Here is a 15,544-nt window from a genome sequence, read left to right on the forward strand (position 1 = left end):
TACCTTAAGGAATTCCAGAAATTATCTTTACTGATTAGATCCACAATTACAAGTCATGGGTCTCCACAGATGCACAATGGTCAAAGTTGCTAAGGTAGTGCCATGACCAAACTGGGCACTTAATAAGTGTTGATGGGGCTCAGGGCTTGTAGCTCAAGTGGCCAGGGCTCCAGCCACATACACTGGAGCTGGCTGGTTTGAACCCAGCCCAGGCCTGCCAAATAACAATGATTACTACAACCAAAAACTAGCCAGGCATTGTGGGGAGTGCCTATAGTCCCAGCTACTTGGGAGGCTAAGGCAAGAGAATTGCTTAAGCCCCTGAGTTGAAGGTTGCTGTGAGCTGTGATGCCATGGCATTCTACTGAGGATAACACAGTGAGACTCTGTCTCAAAAATTAATTAATTAATTAATTAATTAAAAATAAATAAATAAATGTTGATGGCTGGATTGATAGTTGGATGAATGAATAAATCATTTCGTGTATAGATAGATTAATGAATGAGTGGAGCATCTTTATTTTCCCTATTGGATTGAGCTCTTTGAGGGGAAGGAATATGTCTTGTTAACTGCCTGATCCATGCCTTGCAAAGTGCCTGGCACTTACCAGATGTTCATGTAAGTAAAGAAGTTGGAAAATAAATAGTGACGCAGGCCACTGGATTCAAAATTATTCTGTTGGTAGAATTTGAAAAAAATACATTATTTCAGTATCTTTCCATGAGTGAGATAGCCTAAATCCAGGGTGGGGAGAGGTACTGAAGAGGTGGCTGAAAAATGAAGAATGTAGGGAAATTTTTTATGTTTTATCTATAAAAACAAGCATCCATACATTTTCATATATTTCCATACATTTGGAAAATATGAATTTTAAAATGTATTTTCCATTTTGATTTTATTTCTCAGTGCTGGGTGTGCAAAGTGCCAGGGTTAGCCTGACCCACAATGACAGCCACAGACCTCAGCTGTGGAAAGGGAAGTGGGATTTTCTTAGCACAAAGAGCTTGCAAAATCTGATAAGCACCAGATAGGTCAGGGTTGAGAGGTGGAACTGTTCTGTTTCTCATTCTTGACAGTCACTTCTAGATCATTCCTTCTCATTCTTCCCTCCAATAAAATTCTTCTTTCCCCTTAGGTCACATCGTATGGACCATACCATCCACACCCACATGGAATAATAAATTGCAATTCCCCTCCTGCTCCCCCTCCCTGGTTTGCAGCTGTCTTCTACTTGTGGTTCCTGCCATCCCCCTTGAAGTCCATCCAATATCCCATATCTCCATTCCCTGACCTCCACCCCTGATGAGCTCCACCCTCCCACAGCTGCCCATGGCCATGCCCTCCCCCAGTACTTTCCATCCTCAGTAATTCAGCACCTCACAACTCACAAATTTAAACATTTCATTTCTTACCCCTAAACTCTTCCTTCCGGTCTTCCTGCCTGTTCCTATCTGATTTTTTTGATCTGTGATGCTTCCATCTTTCTGGTTGTTTGTTTGTTTGTTTCATCAGGACCTTTAGCCTTCCCTTCCCTGATACCATCTTTGATTCCTAGGTCCCTCCTTCTAATAATTTTATCACAAACACGCTAGGCTGAATTGGCTTTTCCTCCTTTCACATCAGCCTGCAGGACTCCAGTCCTTGCCTGTGTGTGTGTCTGAGCAATTGGATGTTGCCATAAAAATCACAAAACTAATCCACATTGGTAACCCAATAAACTCTTAATTACAAACATCAGCAGGTGGTCTACTCGGTCCAGCAATCATACCTTTGTTTTCTGGAAAGCCTGAGCTCCTATTCTCTGCAACTGCTAATTCTCTGGCTCACTCTCAGAAGACAACATATTGCAGAATTTGTAGGATCATCCTTGTTTACAGAATCCTACTGTTATTTGAGCAATGTGGAAACACATTTGAGTGAAGCCAGAAGTTTTTAACACACAGACTTTCTGAGGGAATATGGGCACAGGTATTCAACTACCTTTTGAAAAATCGGTACATTTTTCTAAAATGATCCACCTGAAAATGCCCCTATCAAGTTTTGATTCTCTCCTCCCCTTTCACAATTATCCTTCTCCACTTTAAAAAATAAATTCCTATGTTTCACCCTTCTTAAATGTTACAGTGCATTGTACAGTGAAGTAAAGCTCTGATACACTGGATGAGGGGATATTTCTAAATATTGATATCAGAGAAGCTTTCTTTAATAAAGTACCATAATTCCATGACAGAGATTCATGTCTTTATAACACATTTCCATTAAGAGCAAAACTTCATTTTAGAAATGGGATATCAGACAAACTCATCTAAGAATTTATGAAGCACGACCAGTGGGAATACAACGACCAGAGAGCGCTGGAGATTCACACAGCCAAGGATTTCATCTTTTCCATGCTGGGATGGTCCCTGGAACTCAGAAGTGCCTTAAAACTGTGGGATTCCCTGTACTTCCTGGGCCAGCAGTCCTTGGGCTCCTCTGATGTTGGTGAGATGTGCTGAGTCCTAAAGATCCAGCAGGGTTGGCTATTTGAAAACTGTAGATAAGAAGGATGTAAGAAGGAAAGATCGGCAAAACAGCTCACTTCTGGATATTCTGAAGCCACACACCCTGTCTCCCTGGGCAACCAGAGGAGGCCACCAGTGAGCAAAGGATTTGCTTGACACTGCTCACAAACCCAGGAAGCTTCCAGGGCAGGGCCGACTCAGAGAGGTAATTGGACACAAACCTCCAGCAGCAAAGTCATTTGAACTCAGAACAGCCCATCTTCTGCAGGCGATTTTAGCAGAAACAGAGACAGAATCCCGCAAAGTTGTCTGTTCTGTTCTGTTCTGTTCTGTTCTGTTAGCAACATCAATCAGTGACGGAGCTAAGCCTGAGTGAACACCTCCCCCCCATCACCTGCATCAAGCACTCAAAGATGTCAGGCCCCATCTCCTCCTGCTACATAGTGGGCAGACTGCAGGGGCCTGGCAGATTTCCTTGCAATTCAGGCAGGTGCAACCCCCTGGAGTATCTGTTCACTACAGGCAACTGGGTTAGCCATCTGCAGAGATATCAGTGACTGGGTGCAATGGAGGGGCAAAGTGGGGAAGGAGACATCAACCTTCCCAGACTGATCTATTTGCTAGGTGGCTCCTCCGGACTCCACACAGCACTGGAATAAGCCATATCAGAGTAGTCACCAGACCCCTGTGATCCAGTTCCCAGACACCTCTTGAACTCTCCCACCCAAGACAGGTGCTGATTGAGACAATCGATTTGGACCTTTTGAACTGAACTAATAGACTGAGGACTTTTCAGGCGGTACCCTGGGTATGTGGTTGTAGGAAGGTTTGATTTTCCTTTTCCAATTGGTGCCAGAGGTGGGCGGGCAGGGTGACTTAATTGCTGGTTTTTCCACACAGCTGAGACTTCAATCCAGAGTAAATGTTACAATAGGATCGAACAAAAACCAGCTGAAAACAAGACAGAACCACTTCGCCCCACCGCACAAGACAGGACCCCTGTTTCTCAGGCCACAACACTGTACGGGCCCTCGATAAAGCCTCAGGGGAAAAATCAAAGGGAGTAAAATAACCATGGGGCGGAATCAGTGGAAAAACTCTGGTAACATGAATAACCAGAATAGATCAACCCCCCCCAAGAAAAGATATGGCAGATGTAATTGAAGATCCCATTCATAAACAACTGGCTGAGATGTCAGAAATTGAATTCAGAATTAGGATTGCAATCAAGATTAATAAAATGGAATTAGGAATTCGAGGAGAAATTCAAAAGTTGTCTCAAGAATTTAACGAATTTAAAGACAAAACAACCAAAGACTTAGACACACTGAAGCAAGAATTTACAGCCCTCAAAGATATGAAAACTACAGTAGAATCCTTCAGCAACAGAATGGAGCAAGCAGAAGAGAGGATTTCTGACATTAAAGATAAAGTCTGCAAATGCTCCCAATCTCTCAAAGAGGAAGAGAAATGGAGAGCAAAAATGGACCATTCACTCAAAGAACTCTGGGATAATTTGAAGAAAATCAACATACGAATAATTGGGATTTCTGAGAATGATGAAGTGGCCTCGATGGGCACAGAGGCCCTTCTGCATGAAATTATGAAAGAAAATTTTCCAGACATGCCTAGAGAATCTGAAATTCAGATAGCAGACAGCTTCAGAACCCCAGCATGATTCAACCCCAATAAGTCATCCCCCAGGCATATCATAATTAGCTTCAATAAAGTTAATATGAAAGAGAAGATTCTCAAAGCAGCCTGGCGAAAGAAAACCATTACGTACAAAGGAAAGAATATTAGAATAACTGCAGATCTCTCTGCTGATACTTTTCAAGCCAGAAGAGGGTGGTCATCGACTTTTAACCTCCTAAAGCAAAATAACTTTCAACCCAGGATCTTGTATCCAGCTAAACTGAGTTTCATTTATGATGGAGAAATTAAATACTTCAACGACATTCATATGTTGAAAAAAATTGCCATAAGTAAATCAGCTCTTCAGGATATTCTCAGACCTATCCTCCACAATGACCAACCCAATCCTATACCACAAAAGTAAACTCACTCAGAAACTTCGGATCAAACTCCAACTTCCACAGTGGTGAAAGGATTAAAAATGTCCACTGGACCTTTGAAAAACTCGATACCCAAAATTCCACCAGACTTATAAATACTCTCCATTAATGTGAACGGCTTAAACTGTCCTCTAATGAGGCATAGGTTAGCTGACTGGATACAAAAACTCAAGCCAGATATTTGGTGCATACAAGAGTCACATCTTAACTTAAAAGACAAATACAGACTCAGGGTGAAAGGATGGTCATCCATATTTCAGGCAAATTGTAATCAGAAAAAAGCAGGTGTTGCAATTTTATTTGCAGATACAGTAGGCTTTAAACCAACAAAAGTAAGGAAGGAAAAGAATGGTCACTTCATATTTGTTAAGGGTAATACTCCATATGATGAGATCTCAATTTTTTGTTTGTTTGTTTGTTTGTTGTTTTTTGTTTTTGGCCTGGGCTGGGTTTGAACTCGCCACCACCAGCATATGGGACCGGCGCCCTACTCCTTGAGCCACAGGCGCCGCCCCAAGATCTCAATTATTAATATCTATGCACCCAACCAGAATGCACCTCAATTTATAAGAGAAACTCTAACAGACACGAGTAACTTGATTTCCTCCAGCTCCATAATCGTCGGAGATTTCAACACCCCTTTGGCAGTGTTGGATCGATCCTCCAGCAAGAAGCTGAGCAAAGAAATCTTAGATTTAAACCTAACCATCCAATATTTAGATTTAGCAGACATCTACAGAACATTTCATCCCAACAAAACTGAATACACATACTTCTCATCAGCTCACGGAACTTACTCCAAAATTGACCACATTTTAGGTCACAAGTCTAACCTCAGTAAATTTAAAGGAATAGAAATTATTCCATGCATCTTCTTGGACCACCATGGAATAAAACTTGAATTGAGTAACAACAGGAATCTGCATACTCATACAAAAACATGGAAGTTAAATAACCTTATGCTGAATGATAGCTGGGTCAGAGATGAGATTAAGAAAGAAATCGCCAATTTTTTGGAACAAAATGACAATGAAGACACAAACTATCAGAACCTCTGGGACACCACAAAAGCAGTTCTAAGAGGGAAATTTATAGCACTGCAAGCCTTCCTCAAGAGAACAGAAAGAGAGGAAGTTAACAACTTAATGGGACATCTCAAGCAACTGGAAAAGGAAGAACATTCCAACCCCAAACCCAGTAGAAGAAAAGAAATAACCAAAATTAGAGCAGAATTAAATGAAATTGAAAACAAAAGAATAATACAACAGATCAATAAATCAAAAGGCTGGTTTTTTGAAAAGGTCAATAAAATAGATAAACCTCTGGCCAACCTAATCAGAAAAAAAAAAAGAGTAAAATCTCTAATATCATCAATCAGAAACAACAAAGATGAAATAACAACAGACTCGTCAGAAATCAAAAAACTCCTTAATGAATATTCAGGAAACTTTATTCTCAGAAATATGAAAATCTGAAGGAAATTGATGATACTTGGAAGCACGTCATCTTCCAAGACTTAGCCAGAATCAAGTGGAAATACAGAACAGGCTCATATCAAGTTCAGAAATAGCATCTACTATACAAAACCTCCCTAAAAAGAAAAGCCTGGGACCAGATGGTTTCACGTCAGAATTCTACCAAACCTTTAAAGAGGAATTAGTACCTATGTTACTCAACCTGTTCCAAAAGGTAGAAAAAGAAGGAAGACTACCCAACACGTTCTATGAAGCAAACATCACCCTGATCCCCAAACCAGGAAAAGACCCAACAAGAAAAGAAAATTATAGACCGATATCACTAATGAATATAGATGCAAAAATATTCAACAAGATCCTAACAAACAGAATCCAGCAACACATCAAACAGATTATACACCATGACCAAGTTGGTTTCATCCCAGGGTTTCAAGGCTGGTTCAATATACATAAATCTATAAATGTAATCCAGCACATAAACAAATTAAAAAACAAAGACCATATGATTCTCTCCATCGATGCAGAAAAAGCTTTTGATAATATCCAGCATCCCTTCATGATCAGAACACTCAAGAAAATTGGTCTAGAAGGGACTTTTCTTAAACTGATAGAGGCCATCTACAGCAAACCCACAGCCAATATCATATTGAATGGAGTTAAATTGGAATCATTTCCACTGAGATCAGGAACCAGACAAGGCTGCCCATTGTCTCCATTGCTTTTTAACATTGTAATGGAAGTTTTAGCCACCGCAACTAGGGAAGAAAAGGCGATCAAGGGTATCCATATAGGATCAGAAGAGATCAAACTTTCACTCTTCGCAGATGATATGATAGTATATCTGGAAAACACTAGGGACGCTACTACAAAACTCCTAGAAGTGATCAAGGAATACAGCAGCGTCTCAGGTTACAAAATCAACATCCATAAATCGGTAGCCTTTATATACACCAACAATAGTCAAGTTGAAAAAGCAGTTAAGGACCCTATCCTATTCACAGTAGTGCCAAAGAAGATGAAATATTTGGGAATTTACCTAAAAAAAGACATGAAAGATCTCTATAAAGAGAACTATGAAACAGTAAGAAAAAAAATAGCTGAAAATGTTAACAAATGGAAAAACATACCATGCTCATGGCTGGGAAGAATCAACATTATCAAAATGTCCATACTACCCAAAGCAATATATAATTTCAACGCACTCCCTATTAAAGCTCCGCTGTCATACTTTAAAAATCTGGAAAAAACAATACTTCGTTTTATATGGAATCAGAAAAAACCTCAAATAGCCAAGACATTACTCAGAAATAAAAACAAAACAGGAGGAATCACACTACCAGACCTCAGACTTTACTACAAATCGATAGTGATCAAAACAGCATGGTACTGGCACAAAAACAGAGAAGTAGATGTCTGGAACAAAATAGAGAACCAAGAGATGAATCCAGCTACTTACTGTTATTTAATCTTTGACAAGCCAATTAAAAACACTCAGTGGGGAAAAGATTCCCTATTTAACAAATGGTGCTGGGTGAACTGGCTGGCAACCTGCAGAAGACTGAGATTGGACCCACACCTTTCACCATTAACTAAGATAGACTCTCACTGGATTAAAGATTTAAACCTAAGACATGAAACTATAAAAATACCAGAGGAGAGTGCAGGGAAAACCCTTGAAGAAATCGGTCTGGGCGAGTATTTCATGAAGAGGACCCCCCGGGCAATTGAAGCAGCTTCAAAAATACACTACTGGGACTTGATCAAACTAAAAAGCTTCTGCACAGCCAAGAACACAGTAAGTAAAGCAAGCAAACAGCCCTCAGAATGGGAGAAGATATTTGCAGGTTATATCTCTGACACAGGTTTAATAACCAGAATCCACAGAGAACTCAAACGCATCAGCAAGAAAAAAACAAGGGATCCCATCGCAGGCTGGGCAAGGGATTTAAAGAGAAACTTCTCTGAAGAAGACAGGCACGTGGCCTTCAGACATATGAAAAAATGCTCGTCATCTTTAATCATCAGAGAAATGCAAATCAAAACTACTTTGAGATATCATCTAACTCCAGTGAGACTAGCCTATATCACAAAATCTCAAGACCAGAGATGTTGGCGTGGATGTGGAGAAAAGGGAACACTTCTGCACTGTTGGTGGGAATTCAAATTAATACATTCCTTTTGGAAAGAGATATGGAGAACACTCAGAGATCTAAAAATAGATCTGCCATTCAATCCTGTAATTCCTCTGCTGGGCATATACCCAGAAGACCAAAAATCACATCATAACAAAGATATTTGTACCAGAATGTTTATTGCAGCCCAATTCATAATTGCTAAGTGATGGAAAAAGCCCAAGTGCCCATCAATCCACGAATGGATTAATAAATTGTGGTATATGTACACCATGGAATATTATGCAGCCTTAAAGAAAGATGGAGACTTTACCTCTTTCATGTTTACATGGATGGAGCTGGAACATATTCTTCTTAGTAAAGTATCTCAAGAATGGAAGAAAAAGTATCCAATGTACTCAGCCCTACTATGAAAATAATTTGGGGCTTTCACATGAAAGCTATAACCCAGTTACAACCTAACAATAGGGGGAAGTGGGAAAGGGAGGGGAGGGAGATTGGTGGGATTATACCTGTGGTGCATCTTACAGGGGTATTTGCAAAACTTGGTAAATGTAGAATGTAAATGTCTTGGCACAGTAACTGAGATAATGCCAGGAAGGCTATGTTAACCATTGTGATGAAAATGTGTCAAATGGTCTATGAATTGAGTGTATGATGCCCCATGATCATATCAATGTACACAGCTACGATTTAATAAAAAATAATAATAATAAAAAGAAATGGGATATTAGCCTATATATGGGATTTTTCAGATTCAAATAGATTGTAGGGTGTGGTAGTGGGAGTGATGACAATTTTCACTTAATAATTTATAAGAAATGTTGAAGGTGGTAGGCCTTTATTTCATCTATGGCAAAGCTCCAGGATGTATCTGTCTCTTTGTTGTGAAATTCATGCGTTCAAGATTATTAAAAGCATGCTGGAGAATACCAGTCTGCGGCTGATGGAATCCAATCCCCCATGGACTGGCTCTGAATGTTCACTGTCCACAGTAGTGGGAAGGCATAGGACGATCACTTGTCATCTGCATCTGTGACTGTGCCCCAGGTGTGTGGTTTGTAAGATTCAAGGAGGCAGAAGTGAAAAGTTCTATGTTGGCAATCAACACAGCTTAGAGTAAAAAGATCATAGATTAGAGTTAACATGTTATCTATTTGTTATGATTAGTGGGAAAACATTTTCACCAACATTTATCAAACATTTATTAGCTGTTTTAAACCCACATTCATTTTTTCCTTTATCAAGCATCTCCCTTTGGCTGTTAGCATCAAACACTTCTCTGCTAGTTTATTTATACCCACCATCCTCTTAAATATTTTGGACTATCCTAACAGAAATAGGTTTTAGATTCTACCATAAATGATGCCCTTACCTACCAGTGCCATAACATTGCATAGTCCTGAGGGACACCATTCCCAGGCAGCCCCATTAACAGCAATCATTAATAATCCTTTGGTAGGCCTGAAATTACAAGAGCCTATTACTTCCCCCTTCCTTTCTCTCTTTTATGTTCTACAAATTTTCACAAAGTAGATTCAACTATCCTATGAAAGTAGAAATTCTATTTATGCACTAGGGTAGGACAACAGGTTTTCTGTATATCTATAAGCTTTATTTTTTAACCATGAAATTAAATGATTGAATTTTAATTTCCAAACATCTGCTTCCTTCTTAGGGTACCTGTTTCACTTTTCTTTTTTTTTTTTTTTTTTTGAGACAAGATCTCACTCTATTGCCTGGGATAGAGTGCAGTGGTGTAATCTTAGTTCACTGAAACCTCAAACTTCTGGGCTTGAATGATCCTGCCTCGGCCTCCCAAATAGCTGGTACTGCAGGAGCCCACCACTGCATCCAGTTATTGTTTCACCTTTCTAATGCCCTTTAAGGGGACAAAAAAATTTGAAATTGAGTATGAATGCATATGTGTTTGTTCTTAGCCAAAAGGAAAATGTACAATTTCCAATTTTATGCAACATTTTAACAGATTTGAGCCCATTATAGCTCCATAAACAAGGTGCCTCTAAATGAAAGAGTGACTGGTATAATTAATAGTCATTTTATAAAAGACATTTCAAAGGTCTTCTTAATATTCTGCTCAACTATTGAGAAAATAAATGACTCTAATATCTGGTTAACAAATTTCTTTGCAGATCAGGTGGATTCCAATGCTTTATTTTCAACAGAACTGAAAGACAACCTAATTTGTGTGTGATAGAACACTAAAAATAATAATTAGACTACAGATAACTGGAATTTTGTTATATAACTCAAAAAAAGTTCAAAGCATGGAGTAGCAGTGGATGTTAAACTCCTTTCATTACCATCTGTTTATGAGAACAAGTTTTTTCAGCATTTACGTCTATTAAATAAATAAGAATAGACTTGATGCTGAACACTGTTTTTTTCAAGCAACAAGTGATATTCATTCATGAATAAATAAAGTAATTTTTAAAAAATTATATCCATTTCATTAAAAGATGCATTCTAATAGATATTTGATTTTTATGTTTACAGGTATTTTTTACTATATGTGTATATATATTATGTATATATACATATATAGTTTTACTCTGTCTATACCGATTGTTGAAATAATTCAATCAAGAAAAATGTTTTTAACATTTTTTTTTTTGAGACAGAGTCTCACTTTGTCACCCTTGGTAGAATGCTGTGGTGTCATAGCTCACAGCAACCTCAAACTCCTGGGCTTAAGCAATTCTCCTACCTCAGCCTCCCAAGTAGCTGGAACTACAGGCACCAACCACAAAGCCTGGCTATTTTTGGAGATAGGGCCTTGCTTTGTTTCAGGCTGGTCTTGAACCTATGAACTTGGCAATCCACCCACTTCAGTTTCCCAAGTGCTGGGATTACAGGCATGAGCCACCATGCCTAGCTGTTTTTAACATCTTAAACTCCATTTATTCAATTTTAAAAATATTAAAATTATTGCATAAGCATAGCATTATTGCTAAGACAAAAGATAGGGTGACCAGTAAAAGACTTTGAGACATGAACACACTGCATTAGGATAAAATGCTATGGTAGAACCAGAATGAAAATATGACTTTAAGAAGAAAAATAACTGATGAAATATCCAAGTATTAAAGAAAAGACTTTGTTCATTTTTTTTTTTAAGAAAGAAAGAATAGTGGGTATTAAATCACTATAGTATTTGTGTTCCACTGAACACATTTGAAAGAATGGTGTAAGAGTTTCATTACTTAATACTAATTTACATTGCATCAGAAATTACGTTTTTATTAAACATTTAAACTTTTGATGAAAACATTTAGGTCACAATTTCAAAAATACAGAAGGGAGTACTTAACTTTCAAAGTTCTTTTATGAGGTGCCCAAGCAAAAAATTTGAGTATTACAGTTGTAAGCCTATTGGTCTGGGAGTCAGCATGTGATCAAATCCTAGACAATGAGATCTAAAAGGAAATGTGGAGTGGGTGCTTCTGGGAAAGGAAAGGGTTCCTCTAAGGCAGCAGTTCTCAACCTGTGAGAAGGGGTTGAACAACCCTTTAGGGTCACCTAAGGCCATCAGAAAACATATTTTTAATGGTCTTAGGAAATGAGACACGGCTCCTCTACCCGTCTCCAGGCGGGTCTGCCCACATGCAGATATGCCCACATCCGAGTACCCGGCACATTGACATCATCGCACCAACCCCATCACACATACCCCGTACAAATACAGGTGTATGTGACAGGTTTGGTGCCCTAATGTACTCATGCCGACCAGTCACACGTGTAGAGAGCAGCTGCTGTGTCGAAAGCAGCTACTGTGTTGAAGGCAGCAGTATTGGAGGTAAACAGCACTTCATGAATTATAATTACTGGGTAAAGGTAAAATCGTAGTGAGGATTTTTTACAGTGTGATTTTACCTCAATAATTACAGCAGGAATTTAGAAACCACAATGTGTTATTTGTTGTGAAGTTCTATCAGCCAAATCTATGAAGCCCAACAAACTTAAACGCCATTTTGATGGCAAGCATCTGAGCTTTGCCGGCAAGGGTACCAACTATTTTAGAAACAAAGCTGATGGACTCAAGAAAGCCAGCCTTGACACTGGTGGCAAGTACCACAAACAAAACGTAGCAGCCATTGAAGGTTCACATTTGGTGGCACTCAGAATCACCAGAGCTATGAGACCTCATACCGCTGCTGAGGATTTACCATTGCCAGTGGCCAAAGACATTGTTCGAGTTATAATTGGAGACGAAGTTTTTACAAAATTGAGTGCAACTTCCTTATCTAATGACACTGTTGGCAGAAGAACAGATGACATGTTTGCTGATGTTCTTGATCAGGTAATTCAGGAAATGAAATCTGCTCCACTTCCAATATTTACTATGCAGCTTGATGAATCTACAGACCTCGCAAACTGTTCACAGTTACTGGTTTACGTGAGGTATATTAATGATGGTGACCTTAAAGATGAGTTTCTTCTTTGCAACTACTGCACGTGATGTATTTGACACAGTTGGTTCATTTCTGAAAGAGCCTAGGATCTCTTGGGAAAAGGTTTGTGGTGTTTGCACAGACGGTGCTCCAGCTATGCGAGGATGTCGATCTGGATTTCAACATTTAGTACCGAATGAGTCACCAAAAGTCATCGGAACTCACTGTATGATTCATCAGCAAATATTAGCAATGAAGATGCTCCCATGAGAGTTACAAGAAGTAATGAAAAGTGTCCTAAGTTCTGTCAATCTTGTAAAGGTGAGCACGTTAAACAGTCCACTGTTTTCACAACTGTGCAATGAGTTGGATGTGCAGAACAATGCTCTGCTTTTTCACACTGGAGTGAGATGGTTGTTGAGAGGAAAAGTTTTAAAACGCGTTTTTGAGCTTCGTGATGAACTCTAAATGTTTTTTAATCAGAAAGCAAGACCACAGTTCGAAGCACTTTTCAGCAATAAAAGTGAACTGCAGAAAATAGCTTACTTGGTTGACATCTTTGCCATCTTGAATGAGTTAAATTTATCACCGCAAGGACCAAATGCAACATGCCTCGATTTGTCTGAAAAGATCTGATCATTCCAAATGAAACTTCAGCTTTGGCAAAAAAAAAAATTGGATGAAAAGAAAATTTACATGTTACCTACCTTATCTGCTTTCTTTGAGGAACATGACATTGAACCAGAAAAAAGGATTACGTTGATAATTTCTGTGAAAGAACACTTGCATGTGCTTGCAGACGAAATTTCATCGTACTTTCCAAATCTACCCGACACCACATTTGCACTTGCCAGAAGCCCATTCACAAAGCTGAAGATGTTTCTGAGACAGCATGAGAGGAGTTCATTGAACTTATTAACAGCGATGCAGTGAGAACTGATTTCTCTACAATGCCAGTTAAAAAATTCTGGATCAAGTGTTTGCAGTCATATCCTGTTCTGTCTGAGACTGTGTTGAGCCTTCTTCCATTTCCAACAATGTATCTTTGTGAAACAGGGTTTTCCAGCTTGTTGATTATCAAGTCTAAATACAGAAGTAGACTTGTGTGGAAGATGATCTTCATCATGCTCTTACAAAGACTGCCCCAAGAATTTCTGATCTGATGAGAAAGAAGCAATCTCACCCTTCCCACTGACGTTGGCTTTTTTACGCATACTGTCCCAAAATGCAGCAATGTAGTTTACTGTTGTTATATTAAGACTGTTACCCATGCTATACCATACTTCAAGACAAAATTTCATTTATTTGTAATTACAGATAAATATTTTACAATATATAATTACATATTGTTTTTGTGATTAATCACTATGCTTTAATTATGTTCAATTTGTAACAATGAAAATACATCCTGCATATCAGATATTTACATTACGATTCATAACAGTAGCAAAATTACAGTTATGAAATAGCAACGAAAATAATTTTATGGTTGGAGGTCACCACAACATGAGGAACTGTATTAAAGGGTCGCAGCATGAGGAAGGTTGAGAACCACTGCCCTAATTCAATCTTCTTTCCTCTTCTTGTTTTGATGTTGTCTTGTGAGAATGAGACTCTGTTTGTCAACACAGCCATTCTACGTCTTAGGGATAGGCTTTGCCACCCACCAAGGGTGGTAGAATGGTAGGATGGAAAGGCGTGTGTCTTGGAAGATGTTTTTGATGATTCATCTCTGGAACTGCTAAGCCCCGGACTTTATAGTATTAATGAGGAAAATATAAACTTTTATTTGCTTAACCTATTTTTGGAGGGGGAGGTTGAAGACAAAATCTCACTTTGTCACCCTATTGCAACAGAGTGTAGTGTTATCATCCTAACTCACTGAAACCTTCAAACTCCTGAGCTCAAGGAGTTGCGTGTCACCAGGCCCTAGCTCATCTTTTCTATTCTTGCTAGACATAAGGCCTCAAACTCCTGACCTCAAGTGATCCTTCTGCCTCAGCTTCCCAGAGTGCGAGGAGTGTGAGCCACTGCCCCTAGCCACTTAAGCTACTTTTGATTGGGTTTCTATTACTTGCAGCCAATGCATCGCAACTCATTCTTCCTCTGAATTCTCCCTGATAGAAGATAATGTGATTACTCCAAAGGAACTCTCCACCTTGAAACCCACAGAGTTTCCTGAATCCTCACACTCTTTCTGTCCTTTTGCCACAAGTGGGGAGGCATCTCCGACACACAGCACCTGCCTTCTGTCTGTTCACTGTGCTCTGGTGGTTACCCTCTTATTTTCTATCCTTAGCTTTTTATTCTCTACACAGACTTTCAGGCAGCAATTCAAACATCTTTGTATTCTCCACCCTCAAACAAACAACACACAAAAATACCTCCTTTGATGATGTTTTCACCTCTGGCTCCATTCCCATCACTCTCCTGTCCTTTCCAGCATACTAGGTTCACAAGTATCATTTGCACGCACTGTCTCTACTTCCTTTCCTTCCTTTCATTTCTCTACTCCTCAGCAATAGCTCTTGCTAAGATCACCAGTGATGTTTGTGGTGTTGGAGTCATGAAATCCAGCAGACGCTTCTCAGTCTTATCATATCTAACTCCTTAGCAGCACTGGACACTCAACTGTAGACAATTCTTAGACCACTTTCTTCATTCTGCTTCTCTGAGACCACACACTCCAAGTTTCCTGCCACCCCTGTGGCATCAGTCTCTGATGTCAGGGAGCCTTCTGATTCTAGCCTGAGCTCACGCCTTTCCTTGTGCTCCACGTTGTCATCCCAAGATGGTCTCATTTACATAGACTGTCCAATGTGTCTCTCCAGCATAATCTCTCTGCTGAGCTCTAGGTTTGCACAGCTAATAGAGAACTTGAATTCTCTCTCTAGATGTCTCGCAGATTGAAGATTTATAAAACCAAATTCCAAATTATCCCCCAC

The 15,544-nt window shown here is 39.3% G+C and overlaps 1 pseudogene; it reads left to right on the forward strand.

The window, feature by feature from the left end:
• Positions 1-13,794, forward strand: part of LOC128594806 (protein FAM200A-like) — a 96,477-nt pseudogene extending 82,683 nt beyond the window's left edge.
• Positions 13,795-15,544: the final 1,750 nt, after the last annotated feature.

The sequence above is a fragment of the Nycticebus coucang genome, chromosome 9 (genome assembly GCF_027406575.1).
Source record: "Nycticebus coucang isolate mNycCou1 chromosome 9, mNycCou1.pri, whole genome shotgun sequence".
Lineage (NCBI taxonomy): Eukaryota > Metazoa > Chordata > Mammalia > Primates > Lorisidae > Nycticebus > Nycticebus coucang.